Genomic DNA, 13694 nt, shown 5'->3' with positions numbered 1-13694 from the left:
AGAAAGTGGAAACTAAGTAATCTCATCCTAAAGAATAAATGGGTGAAACAGCAAATCATAGACACAATCAATAATTTCATCCAAGACAATGACAATAATGAGACAACAAACCAAAATTTGTGGTATGCAGCCAAAGAAGTAATAGGGGGAAATTTTATATCTCTAGATGCTTACTTGCATAAAATAGAGAAAGGGAAGATCAATAAATTGGGTTTACAACTAAAAAAGCTAGAAAAAGAACAAATTAAAAACCCTAATCAAATACCAAACTTGAAATTCTAAAAATAAAAGCAGAGATCAATAAAATTGAAACTAAAAAAAAAAAAAACTATTGAATTAGTAAAACTAAGAGTTGGTTTTCTGAAAAAAAAAAAACAATAAAATAGATAAACCTTTAAGTTAATTTGATTAGAAAAAGGAAAGAGGAAAATCAAATTATTAGTCTCAAAAATGAAAAGGAAAAACTATCCACCAATGATGAAGAAACTAGAGCAATTATTAAGAGTTACTTTGCCAAACTTTATGCCAGTAAATTTGACAACCTAAGTGAAATGGAGGAATACCTACAAAAATATAGATTGCCCAGATTAAAAGAAAAGGAAATAAATTACTTAAATAGTTGCATTTTAGAAGAAGAATTAGAACAAGCTATTAATCAACTCCCTAAGAAAACATCTCCAGGACCAGATGGATTAACGTGTGAATTTTACCAAACATTTAAAGAACAATCAACCCCAATACTATATAAACTATTTGAAAAAATAGGGAATGAAGGAATCTTACAAAATTCCTTTTATGACACAGACATGGTACTGATACCTAAACCAGGTAGGTTGAAAAAAGAGAAAGAAAATTATAGACCAATTTCCTTAATGAATATTGAAGCAAAAATCTTAAATAAAATATTAACAATGAGACTACAGATAATCATCCGCAGGATAATATACCACAACCAAGGAGGATTTATACCAGGAATGCAGGGCTGGTTCAATATTAGGAAAACTATTAGCATAATTGACTATATCAATAACCAAATTAACAAAAACCATATGATCATCTCAATAGATGCAGAAAAAGCATTTGCTAAAATCAAACACCCATTCCTATTAAAAACACTAGAGAGTATAGGAATAAATTGACTTTTACTTAAAATAGTCAGTAGCATCTATTTAAAACCATCAGCAAGCATCATATGTAATGGGGTGAAACAAGGTTGCCCACTATCACTATTGCTATTCAATATTGTATTAAAAATGCTAGCTTTGTCAATAAGAGAAGAAAAAGAGATTAAAGGAATTAGAATAGATAATGAGGAAACCAACTTATCAAACTCTTTGCAGATGATGTACACTTAGAGAACCCTAGAGAATCAACTAAAAAACTACTAGGAACAATTCATAACTTTAGCCAAGTTACAAGATACAAAATAAATCCTCATAAATTATCATCATTTTTATATATTACCAACAAAATCTTGCAGCAAGAAACACAAAGAGAAATGCAATTTAAAATTAACTGTTGAGAATATAAAATATTTGGGAATCTACCTATCAAGGCAAAATTAGGAACTATATGAACACAACTACAAAACACTGTCCACACAAATAAAGTAAAATCTAATCAATTGGAAAAATATCAAGTGCTCATAGGAAGACTGAGTAAATATTATAAAAATGACAATACTATCTAAATTAATCTAATTATTCAGTGCCATACTAATCAAACTCCCAAGAAATTATTTTACAGAGTTAAAAAATTGATAACAAAGTTCATTTAGAAGAACAAAAGATCAAGGGTTTCAAGAGAATTAATAAAAACAATGCCAATGAAGGTGGCCCAGCTATGCCGGATCTCAAACTACATTACAAAGCAGTGGTCATCAAAACCATTTGGTACTAGCTAAAAAATAGAGTAGTTGATCAGTGCAATAAGTTAGGTTCACAGGATAAAATAATCAATGACTACAGTAATTTAGTGTTTGACAAACCCAAAGACCCCAGCTTTTCAGATTAAAAACTCACTATTTGACAAAAACTGCTGGGAATATTGAAAACTAGTATGGTAGAAAGTAGGCATTGACCCACACCTAACATCATATTCCAAGATAAGGTCAAAATGGGTTCATGATTTGACATAAAGAGTGATATTATAAACAAATTGGAAGAACATAGGATAGTTTACCTCTCAGATCTACAGAAGGAAGGAATTTGTAGCCAAAGAACTAGAGTCCATTATTGTACACAAAATGATTAATTTTTGATTGTATTAAATTAAACATTTTTTCATACAAACAAAACTAATGTACACAAGATTAGAAGGAATAAACTGGAAAAAAATTTACATTCAAAGGTTCTGATAAAGGTCTCATTTCTAAAGCATAGAGAGAATTGACTGAAATTTATAAGAATTCAAGCCATTCTCTAATTGATAAATGGTCAAAGGATATGAATAGGCAATTTTCAGATGAAGAAATTAAATCCATTTCTAGCCATATGAAAAGGTGTTCTCCATCACAATTGATAAGAAAAATGCAAATTAAGACAACTCTGAGGTACCACAACATACCTCTCAGATTGGCTAAGATGACAGGAAAAGATAATGATGAATGTTGGAAGTAATATGGGAGAATTGGTACACTAATACATTGTTGGTAGAATTGTGAAGTGATACAACCATTCTGGAGAGTAATTTGGAACTATGCCCAAAGGGCTATCAAACTGTGCATGCCCTTTGTTATTACTGGTTTTATATCCCAAAGAGATCTTAAAGGAGGGAAAGGGACCTGTATGTGCAAAAATGTTTGTGCCAAACTGGAAGAAGAAACTGGAAACTGAGTGGATGTCCATGAGCTGGAGAATGGCTGAATAAGTTATGGTATATGAATAAATGTTATGGAATATTATTGTTCTATAAGAAACAATCGGCTGGATTGTGTCAGATGGGTCTGGAGAGACTTATATGAACTCATGCTATGTAAAATAAGCAGAACCAGGAGATCATCATACACAGCAACAAGAAGTTTATATGATGATCACTTGTGATGGATGTGGCTCTTTTCAACAATGAGATGATTCAGGCCAGTTCCAATGATCTTGTGATGAAGAGTGCTATCTATACCCAGTGAGAGTGTGGATAACAACATAGCATTTTCACTCTTTTTGTTGTTGTTTGCTTGCATTTTGTTTTTTCTCATTTTTTTCTCTCTTTGATTTGTTTTTCTTGTGCAGCAAGATAGTTGTATAAAAATGTATTCATATATTGGATTTAACATATTTTTTTTACCATGTTTAACATATAATTGGATTGCTTGCCATCTAAGTAAGGGGGTGGGGCAAAGAAATTGGAACACAAGGTTTTGCAAGGGTTAATGTTAAAAAAAGTTTCCATACATATGTTTTGATAATAAAAAGCTTTAATAAAAAATGATAAACAAGTTGCTTATAGAAAGGTCTGGAAAGATTTACAGGAACTGATGCTTAGTGAAACAAGCAGAACTAGGAATACACTGTATATAGTAACAAGAATTTGTGATGATCAACTATGAAAGACTTAGTTCTTCTCAGTGGTTCAGTGATCCAAAGGAATCTCAATAGACTTTGGAGCGAAAATGCCATCTGCATCTAGAAAATGAACTAAAGAGACTGAATGTAAATCAACACATGCTATGTTCACTTTTTTTTTTCTTTGTTTTTTTAATCTCTCCCATGGTTTTTCCCTTTTGCTCTGATTTTTCTATCCCAACATAAACCAATGTGTGTTAAAAAATAAATCTTACTACAATAAAAAAAAAAGAAAAGCCAAAGGGAAGAGGCCTGAAAAGATATGGAAGCCCTGCTCTGAAACAACCATATGAAGCACTTCAGAAAGGAAGAAGGGCATAGGGCCCAGTCCTGATTCCAAACACTTCTGGCTACACTCAGTCTAGGCCAGATTCCTTCTCCTTTCCTACAGCCAGACAAAAGCTGGTGAACTCCCCCACTCTGGCCCTCTCTTCTCCTAGCACACACAGGCTCTAGCAGGACAAATCCAATGGAAGCCACACAATTTCTCTTGAAGGTAAAACTAGATGGCAATCCCCGGCAAGGTCAAAATCCCTGGAGAGTTTCTAGTCTGAGCACTCCCCACCCCTTCCTTTGTATTTAAAATGAACTAATTAAAAATGATAAAAATAATAAATAGTTATTAACATTCTTTCATTTTAAATTTTGAATTCAAAATTATCTCTTGCCTTCTAGCCTCTTCTTCACCCACTGAGAAGCAAACCAGGTCATATCAGTCAGAAATGTGAAATCATAACAAGCTTATTTCTATATAAGCCATATCAAAGAATCAAGAAAAATAAAATGAAAAATAATATATTTCAGTGTCCATTCAGAATTCATTAGTGCTCACTGTTGTGGATAACATTTTCCCATCAAGAGTCCTGGGGAACAAGGTAGCCATATCACTAATTTTGAAAGATGTGAGGTGATACCTCAGTGATTTTCATTTACAATTCTCTAAAAATTAGTGATTTAGAACATATTTTCTTATAGCTATAGACATTTTTTCATTCTTTGATTTTGTGTTATTGCTGAAGGAAGCCCCACTCCACTGAAACAGCCTTTGGATGGAAGGGCCAGAGTTGGGAAGCAACACATATCCCTCACCTTCCAGAGCCTACCTACACCCTTACTGTAAGCCATGGGCACTATCCAGGGTAAAGGCAATGGGTATTGAGGTGGCCAATGAGGAGGAAGAAATTGTTCACTGTATGTAAGCTTGTACCCAGGAGAGTACCATCCTTCAGCTGTTTTGCCAGGGCTCCCATGCCCAGCTCTGGTGGAGGAAGTCTTGAATCAATGTTCCTTTATCACCTTTATCACTACTTGAAGGGAAAGGTCCTTCCCTATGGTGGTGAGAGGGGAAAGTCGCCTCTAGACTCCTAACTCTGCAAGCCAGGTCCCCTAACATACTCTAGGGAATCCTAGTCCTTGTCATTTGCCTTACCATAGGGAACCATAATTGTTCTGGCTTCTTCCATCCACCTTCAACCCTTTCCATCAGCATTGTCCTCCACAATTAAAGTAGGAGCTCCTTGAGAACAGACTGTTTATGTATATGGCACTTGGAATCATGGCTTTTGGTACATAGTAAGCACTTAACCAATGCTTTTCATTCATTTATTCATTATTTTTCAATTAAACTTCTAGAGTTTTGAGCCTTGGGAGCCTGGGTGCTTGTCAGGAATACTCATAGTGCTGGTGGGAGTGGATTACTAAATGCTGAAGTTCCCATATTACCCAGCGCTGAGCTCAGAGACATGAAAGGTCTTTAAAGGTATCTGTATCCTTCACTGTAAGAGGGAGCTGCTGACCAAATGTCATTGTCCATGTCCTTCTTTTGAGACAGGGCAAACACATCAGAGACTGGTTTTCAGAGGACAAAGGGACCAAATCCTCAGCTTCATGGCAGATCAAGAAAGTGAGGTCTCCTAGAGGGCACAGGGATGTGAGTGACTCAGACATTTTGTGTGTGTGTGTGTGTGTGTGTGTGTGTGTGTGTGTGTTTGTGTGTGTGTGTGTGTACTTGTGTCTGGCCAATGCTCCATGCCATAACTGCTTTACCCAGGGGAATTCAGGTTGCATTCACACAAGAATGGGATGGAGTCTGAGGTACGCAGCAAAGGACCAGTCTTGGAGCCAGGAAGATCTGGGTTCATGGGCTTCCTACTGGTTTGACCATGTGACCATCAGCAAATCATTTCACCCTTCTGTATCCCAGTAAACTCTCCAATTGCTTGCTGGTTGCTATGAGCATCAGGCCTCTCTAAACTGGAGTGCCTCACACTACAGAAATCACAGGACTTGAGAAAATAGCTATGTAGATGAAGAATGGTAGGAACAAGTGGTGGAGTAAAAAGGAATTTCCTTTTAATCAGGTAGTGTTGATGGTTTATTTTTGATTGTAGGATTAAGCTTCCTTCTTTAGGAAAATTTAATCCTCACAGATAAACCAAATTAATAAAAATATGCTCTTATGTCTAGGTTACCTATAGATTTAGTGACTACAATGTTAAGATGGAAATCCTGAAAATAAAACATGAGATTAAGAACATTTTTTTAAAAATCAAACCAAAAATTAAAAATAGGTGTTGGTTTTATGAAAATACTAACAAATTAGATTAATTGCTAGTTTAATTTAATTAACAAAAACAAAGAAGAAAACCAAATTACCTGTCTGAAAAATGAAAAGGTAAATGTATAACCAATGAATATGAAATTAAAGCAATGCTGAGGAGTTACTTTGCCCACTCATATGCCGGCAAAAGTGACAATCTGCATGAAATGAATGAATACTTATGTATTCCCACATTGATAGAACATAAAACAGAAAACTTAAAGAACCCTATCTAGAAAAACAGAAATTGAACAAGGTATAAATGCGCTTCCTAAGAAAAAATTCCCAGATCCAATGGATTTGAAAGTTAATTCTATTAAACACTGACAAAAACATTTCATCTCAAAGGTCTATAAAGCATTTTTTAAAAAACAGGTAAAGGAGTCCTATCAAATTCCTTGTATGGCACAAATACGGTTTTGATATCTACATAAGGGTATGGACATTGATAAATGGTTGCTAGAACTGTGAAATGACACATCCATTTTGGAAAGTAATTTGGAATTATGCAAAGAGAGTAACAAGCATATCCAAAGTTTTTAATACAAAGGGTTTACTACACTCCCATCATCAAATTTAAACCAAAAAACCTACCTATCAAAATATTTATAATAACATTTTTTCTGACAGCTATTAATTAGAAACAAAGTAGATTCTCATCACCTGGAGAATGATTAAACAAGTAATGGAATATGAATGTCATGGAATACCACTAAGGAGCTGTAAGTAATGACATATGGGTTGAGTATGGAGAAGTACAGAGTACAGAGAAGTACAGAGTACGGAGATGTGAAATGAAGCAAAGTGAATTAAGCAGAGCAAAGAAAACAATATATACATACATACATATATATATATATATACAGGGCAATTATGACAATTTAAATGAAAATAATGAGAGAGCAAAAAAAAAAAAATACCTGTAACAAAATGTTAAAGATCAAGTGGGACTGAGAAGGAACTATGAGAAGACACCATCACCCTACCGCGTCTAGGAGGTGAGAGGTCCACAGGAGTTACACACTGCACACCTTTTTCCTGAATGCATCTGTCTTTTGTGCTTCCTTTTCTTTTCCTCTCTAAAACAAGAAATACTATTTGTCACATGGCACGGGTCTCAAGGATGGGGAGAAGAAGGGATACATGAGATACCCTATTGATGTAAGAAAGAGAAAACATCAATAACATTTAAAAAAAATACGTCAAGAATCTCAATGGTTATAATGGAGAGGGAAAAGGAAGAAAGAAAAGGGTTTGAGTTAGTGATTATCGGTGGCAGATCTGAAATTATACAACAAGTCAGTGACTATGAAAACTGTTTATTTTCTGTTTCGTCCTGTCTGGCTTTTCCTGACTCCATCTTGGGTTTTCTTGGCAAAAATACTGGCGTGGTTTGCCATTTCCTTCTGCAGTTCATTTGACAGATGAGGAACTGAGGCAAACAGGGTTAAGTGACTTGTCCAGGGCCACATAGATTTAATCTGAGGAAAATGAGTCTTCCTGATTTCTAGTCCAGGGGACACCTGGATGCCCAGAAAACAACTGGAAATTGTTTAAAAAAAAAATCGAAAGGTGATCAAAGGAAAAGCTAATGTAAGCTACGTATAGAAGGAAATAAAAACCGTGTTGAATTCATCTAAACATAGCAGTGGGTGAGGGGCACACTGATTTTTTAAAAAGCAGACAGGAAAAGTAAGTGAAAAGCTAATTGTCAAAAATCTGATAGCACATCAGCACCTCACGTCATCTAGCAAAGAAAACTACAAAGAGATGCATGTATTAAACGGGAAAGAGGAATCAAGAGCAAATCGGAAAGGTGAGAAATTGCTTTTCAATCTATGGACAGGGGAGGAAATCATGAGGAGCACTGTAAGTAAACTGGACAATCTGGCTTCTGTGAAGAAATGCTTTTGCACACATAGATAAAATAGTTAAAAAGAGAATGGTAACAATTAAGTGGGGGGGGGGAACCATCTTTGCAGTCAAGTGTTCTAAGGACTGCTGCTTATGCAGGATACAGAAGGCAGGGATGCCAATTGACAAGAGCCATTGCTCAGGAGGTGAACATTTTCAGAGGAAGGAAGCCAACGACCAAATGCGCCTAATCCCTGGTGGTGAGAGAAGTGCACGTTGCACACTTGTCTCCTGTCAGTTACAATCCCAGAGATCCGCAGGTTCCGGGGCTGCTCCCTTTATCGGTTCCAGAGCAAGATCCATGGAAACGCCCCACCGAGCAGGTACTGGTTCAGACCAGAACAAAATGAAATGCACCATTCCGTTAAATGACACCAAACAAAATGGGGGCGGGGACAGGGAAGAGTTCCCGGATGGTCTCCTCCATCCTCAGCCCCAAACCAAGTAAAGGACCACAGCAAGGGGGGAGGGGAGAAGGGAGGGCGGAGATAGGAACGTCCACCTGGGGAGGGGAAGGGAGGGAGGGAGTGTCCCCAAAGGCTTCTCCCCGCTGCCTCCACGGCACCCCCGCTCAACCCCCGAGCGCCCGAGGCCCGGCCCCCGCACAAAAACCTGGGCAGGCAGGAGCAGAAAGACCCAGGGACACACGTGTGCGCGCACACACATACGCATCCACACCTGCACACTCACACACACACGCGATCCCACCTGCACACACAACCCGGGCATAAACAAAGGTGCTGCTGCTCCTCCCCGCCCCCATCCCCGCCCGCACATATTCCCCTGCGCACTACCACAAGCCGGTTTGGGTTGGGGGAGATTCAGGAGAAGAATGAAGAGGGGACAGAATAGGGGTGTGGGGGCGGTTCGGAACGGCAGAAGGAGGAAGGGGGGACTTACTTCCTGGATCCCTGGAGACGGAGGGAGGGGCGTGGTGGGGGAGGGGAAAAGCAGGGGGTTGGGGGCAGGCAGATCTCCAGCTGCACGCAACCTCCCCTCCAGACTCCTCCTTCTCCACCTCCTCCTCCTTCTCTTCCTCTTCCTCCTCCTCTTCTCGCACCCCCAGCCCCTGCCCCTCCGCTCCCTCCCCCTGCCCTTTCCCCTCCAATAACCAGGATGGACCAAAGTCTAGGGTGGAGGGACAGACGCAGTGACGTCAGGAGAGGGGCAGGGCTTGTCTCTGCCCAGAGCAGAAGAAGGAGGGAGAAGAGAGGGGAGGGGGCTCGGTGACGTCAGGCCCAGAGAAGTTAGGAGCCCCCCGCCTCAGTCTTTCCTCTCCGCCGCCGTGGGCAGCCGGGCGAGGGGAGGGGCGGCGGGGCATCGTCCGCTTGGAGGAGGGGCCGGGCCGAGCGGGGTCCCAGGTCGCCTAGTAGGGCAGGCTGCGGCTGAGGTGGGGTCCGAAAGAAGGCTGGCCCGGGGTCCCCAGAAAGGAGCCGCCCAGTAGCTGCAGCAGCCACAACCTCCGAATGGGACTTGGATCCCGGACCACCCCCGGAGCAGAGGCGGAGATCTGGGGGAGGGGCGGCTGACAACCTCCTTCCCCCAGGCAAGGGGACGCGAGGATGAGAAGGGGTCGGGAGGCCCGCCCGCCCGCCCGCGTGCCCCTGGCCCAGCCCCGGTGGAAGGAAATTGGCAGCAATTGCTGCCGGCCACCTTCCCTCTCCAGGAAAGGACAGTTGAGGCACGAGACGGGGATTCTTCCAGGCCCAGGGGACCCAGAGCACCTGAGGGGGCCCAGACATCCAGCCAGGAGCATCTGGAGGCTGAGAAAGGGGCATCTACCAGACAAGTGCAGGGATAGAGGCTGGGCACCTGAGGGATGTGGGGGACTCCCGCACAAGGGACATCCCTCCAGTGACCCCTTCCCGGCCCGCGATTTGTACTCTCAGAAGCTTGTCTAGATCTTGGAGACCTTAGCCCCCCCTCCCCCCATAAAGACAGGCGATAGGTGATGGAGGGTCCGGGGTCAGCCCAAAGGCTGTGCCCCAGGTTACCCCTACCCCAAGAGACCAGTGGCCATGCTCTGATGCTTGCTGGACAGAGACCTCAGACACTCACCAGCAGGTGAGAAGGAAATGAGCAAGCAATCCAGCCCACAGGTTTTGCTCCAATCCAAGTGTTACTGTAGTCCGCTTAGAAGCAAAAAAACTTGGAGGAAAAACATACAAGAAAAGGGTTAATGCGACTTAATAAGGATACTTGTTAAATAACTGGCCATTTTTGGGCAAGACTTTACTAGTGTCAAATCAGGAAATCCCAAACATGGTGCAAAAGAAAAATTAACCTTGCAGTGTACAAAATGAGACTCTAAGGAAGACTGGAGATGTATCTTTGTATCAGTCGTAGAGCTGGGACTCCAATCTAGCCCCTCTGACTCCATATCTCGCTAATCTGGCCCCTGAGCCATGGTCTCTATGCCAAACAAAGCATCTCTTTCAAGTCTCTTCTGTGTGTGCTCTATCTGCTGCCTCAGTTCCCTCTTCAGCCAGTCTTCACTTCAAGTCACCAAATAAGTCCAGAGGCTTAAATCTCCAGCTCAAAGAATGCTCACAGTCTGCTTTGTCCAATCCCTTTCTGCTGCAGAAGAAAAAAACTGAACCCAAGAATAGTGATGGGAGTTTTCTGAGGTCACATAGCCAAAATAAATAAATAAATAAATATCCACAGCTAGTAAGAGAGAATCTGAACGGAGATTTTCCCCACTCAGAATGAAGCAGTTTTGCCATTGGATTGGGCTGCTTCTTTTACTGCCATCTCCCTATTGTACCCTCATCTCTCTAATTGTTCTAAGACTAGAAGGATGAGGGGTAAGTTGCTTTTTTAAGTGCCAAGACAAAAGTCATTTCCAAAAAAAAAAAAAAAAAAAAAAACTTATCCAACTTCACCTCATTAACATTAACATTCACTTATTGGTCTTAATTGATGTCTTTGTCCGAATTCCTGTCTACACCGTACTCTTTCTTTATCACTTCAGCACCCTGAAAAACTCTGGCAAATATCCTTTCAGTAAACTGTCATAGGCATCAGGACAAAAGGTGGACATGGTAGCACAACCATGGGCAGCGAGGTGGTAGAATATACATAGAGCACTGGAACTGCCTATTGTTTTCCAGTCTTTCCCACAGATTTATTATAAAGTGAATTCTTATCCCAAATGCTGTCATTGGATTTATCACATACCGAGTTATTTTTGTTGATTACTGTATCTTGTGTACCAAGTCTATTTCACTGAGCCACCATTCTACTTCGTAGCCAGTACCAGAGAGTCCATACTCTTTGTAATAAAATTTTATAATATAATTTGCTTTATATATATAGTTTGATAACTGATCTTGCTAAGCCACCTTCCTTTGTAATATTTTTCATTAATTCCCTTTATACTCTTGTTTGATCTTTTATATTTTCAGATGATTTTTGTTATTTTTTCCTAGCCCTATCAGAATTGTCATTTTTACAACTCATCCTACACATGAGCAATTCATATTTTTTCCATTTGTTTAGATCTGACTTTGTGTGGAAAGTGTTTTGTGATTGTGTCTTTATAGTTTGTGTGTTTGTTTTGGCAGATACATTACTAAGTATATTATATTGTTTACAGTTATTATAATGTATTTATCTTTCTTTTTTATTTTTATTTTTTTGCTACTGGACTTTGTTGGTCATATAAAGAAATGCTGATGGTTGATTTGTGTTTATCTTGTATCCTGTAACTTTGCTCAAGTTGTGTTTATCTTGTATCCTGTAACTTTGCTCAAGTTGTTAATTGTTTCAAGTAATTTTACTTGATTCTCTAGGGCTCTCAAAGTACACTCTCATATCATCCGCAAAGTGATAAGCTTTGTTTCTTTATTGCCTATTCTAATTCTTTTTTTTTCTATTTCTTTTACTTTTCTTATTGTTGGGGCTAACATTTCTATTTCTGTAATGAATAATAGTGGTGATAATGGGCATCCTTACTTCACACCAATTTTACTGGGAAGGCTTCAAGTTTATGCCCATTACTGATGATGCTTGCTGATCTTTTAGGTAGATATTGCTTATTCTTTTAAGGAACAATCTTTTAATCCGAAAGTCTCTCGTGTTTTAATAGGAATGGATCTTGTATTTTGTCAATTTTTTTTCAGCACCTATTGAGATAATTGAGACAATCATATTATTTCTGTTGCTTTTCCTATTGATATGGTTAATTCTGTTGATGTTTTTCCTAATACTGAACCAACCATCTATTCCTTGTATAGGTCAACATATACCATATGGCCAGATAAATTCAAAACACTCCAATGATTTAGACATAAAGGGTGACACAATAGGGGAATTAGAAGAGCAACTTTTACCTGTAAGACCTATAGGAAAAAGAAAAATTCATAAGCAAGCAAGAGATAGAGAACATGTTAAAATGCACAATAGATAATTTTGATTGTATTAAATTAAAAATCTGTAGCAAAACAAAACCCATGTAACCAACAACAGGATAGCAGAAAACTGAAAAACAATCTTTATAGAAAGTATCTCTGAAAATATCATATTTATGTTCTCCATTGTTGACCCAGTGACTGATGGGTTGGAGAAAAAAATCCCTATACCTTAGATTGTTAGAGTTGAGAGTATCCTTATGCTTCACCAATGATTCCAACCTCTTAAAAATAAATAAATTTCACCCTTAGGCAAGAACAGTTATTAATTGAGTCAATTAATTACAACCAAGTGAGAATAGATCTTCTGGAATCATTCAACAGCATTGCCTGAAGGAATTTGGTCTTACCTTATGGACCTGAATGAAAGAGAAGACTCATCCCAGAAAAAAATAGAAATACTTAGGGTTTAGAAGTAGCGAGGAAGGAATAAAGTCATAGCAACCTGAGCAAAAAACAGGTAGACTTGGGATGACCAGATCAGGAGAAAAGGACGAAAGAACTGAGTTCGGGCAGAGAAGAAATACTTCTAAGATGGACATTGGCTTTATAAGCATCTCAGGGTGGAAGAAGTCTGCTCCTTCCCCAACTCCCCTCTTAATACCAGTGTAGTCACAGACATTATAGTAACCTGCTTTTTAGTTGTGGAAGGTTTCTAGTAGGTTGAATTTTACTTCAACTGGAAAAGGTCAGGGATAAAATAGAGATAGATATAAATGTCACTAAGTAGAGAGCCCAACCTCTGGCTAAATGTGAGAAATTTTACTAAGCCAGAATGTTTCATCAAAAAGAAATTCTTGAAAGTTTCAAAAGAGGGAACTAACTATGTCTCCTGAGGCAGAGCATTATTTTCCACCAGGTTCACTTTCAAAATGAAGTCATGATTGTAAGGGGATGTTATGTTCAGATAAAAGGTCACACAATATGTCAGGGCGGGTAATATCCTTGGATCATAGAATGTGAGATCAGGGTGGACTGAGAGATAAGAGCAATGTTGGAAATCATAGCTGGAAAGTCCCTAGAACACAAAACATCAGAGCTTTGGAGGGTCATGTTAGTACCATAAGATGTCTGAGCCTAAAGGGACCTTGGAACCCAGAATTTCACTGTTTCAGGGACATTTTTGACTATATATAGACTGGACACACTAGAAGTGTCCTCAGCATACAGACAGACAGAGCTAAGAGGGTCTTAAGCACACTCACTCAT

General features: G+C 39.3%; 1 pseudogene; it reads right to left on the bottom strand.

The window, feature by feature from the left end:
* The window catches only part of LOC141549257 (ubiquitin-conjugating enzyme E2 K pseudogene), a 35602-nt pseudogene extending 26532 nt beyond the window's left edge, over positions 1–9070 (bottom strand).
* Between the last annotated feature and the right edge of the window lie 4624 nt (positions 9071–13694).

The sequence above is a fragment of the Sminthopsis crassicaudata genome, chromosome X (assembly GCF_048593235.1).
Source record: "Sminthopsis crassicaudata isolate SCR6 chromosome X, ASM4859323v1, whole genome shotgun sequence".
In the NCBI taxonomy this organism is placed as follows: Eukaryota; Metazoa; Chordata; class Mammalia; order Dasyuromorphia; family Dasyuridae; genus Sminthopsis; species Sminthopsis crassicaudata.
Note: the sequence above shows the minus strand (reverse complement) of the source record. Positions and strands in the feature narration are given on the sequence as shown.